Source organism: Propithecus coquereli, unplaced genomic scaffold (assembly GCF_000956105.1).
Source record: "Propithecus coquereli isolate 6110/MARCELLA unplaced genomic scaffold, Pcoq_1.0 Scaffold8, whole genome shotgun sequence".
In the NCBI taxonomy this organism is placed as follows: Eukaryota; Metazoa; Chordata; class Mammalia; order Primates; family Indriidae; genus Propithecus; species Propithecus coquereli.
In genome coordinates, this window is record NW_012154173.1 from 1,100,182 (window position 1) to 1,100,884 (window position 703).

A 703-nucleotide genomic window follows, 5' to 3' on the forward strand; every position below is an offset into this window, starting at 1 on the left:
ACTTTGCAATTACTTAAGAATCCCCAAGGTGGTTCTTATGCACCTCAATTAAAAAGAATCATATAATTGCAATTTTAATAAAAACCCAAGAATAGGGAGCCAAAGTTCATCCCGAGATAATTTCCCCTCTCTATATTGGGATAAATATGTATGGAAATAATAGAGGGAAATTCAACGCACTGAGCATTAAACTGTCAAAACAGGAACGTTTAAAATATCCTGTTAGCGCTTAAAAATAATTTGTACTCTAAGTCCAATGACCACTCGCCAGGGAGAACCAAAGTTGAGAAATTTCTGTTAAAAACATGACTCAGAGGAAAAAATGCAGAGGCTGGTAATGAAGGAAATGATCGGATATCATTCCCAATTGGTTATTCCTAAGATCACATGTTCTGAGCATCTTTAAAAGGAAGTTATCTGGACTCAAGAGGGTTATAGCACCTTCCTGAAAGCTGCTGCTTCTTTCTCACCTTGAAGAATAGTCCTAGAAAACTCACAAAATGTGTGATGCTTTTGTAGGTACCTGGAAACTTGTCTCCAGTGAAAACTTTGATGATTACATGAAAGAAGTAGGTAAGGAAATGCATTGTGGAATAACTGGATTTATAACATTTTCTCTGGGGGGAAAGAGCTTTATAGATGTGTTTTCACCCTGGAAGCTCTGGCCAGGTGTGAAAATGCTGCTTTCTATATAGAGTCTGTG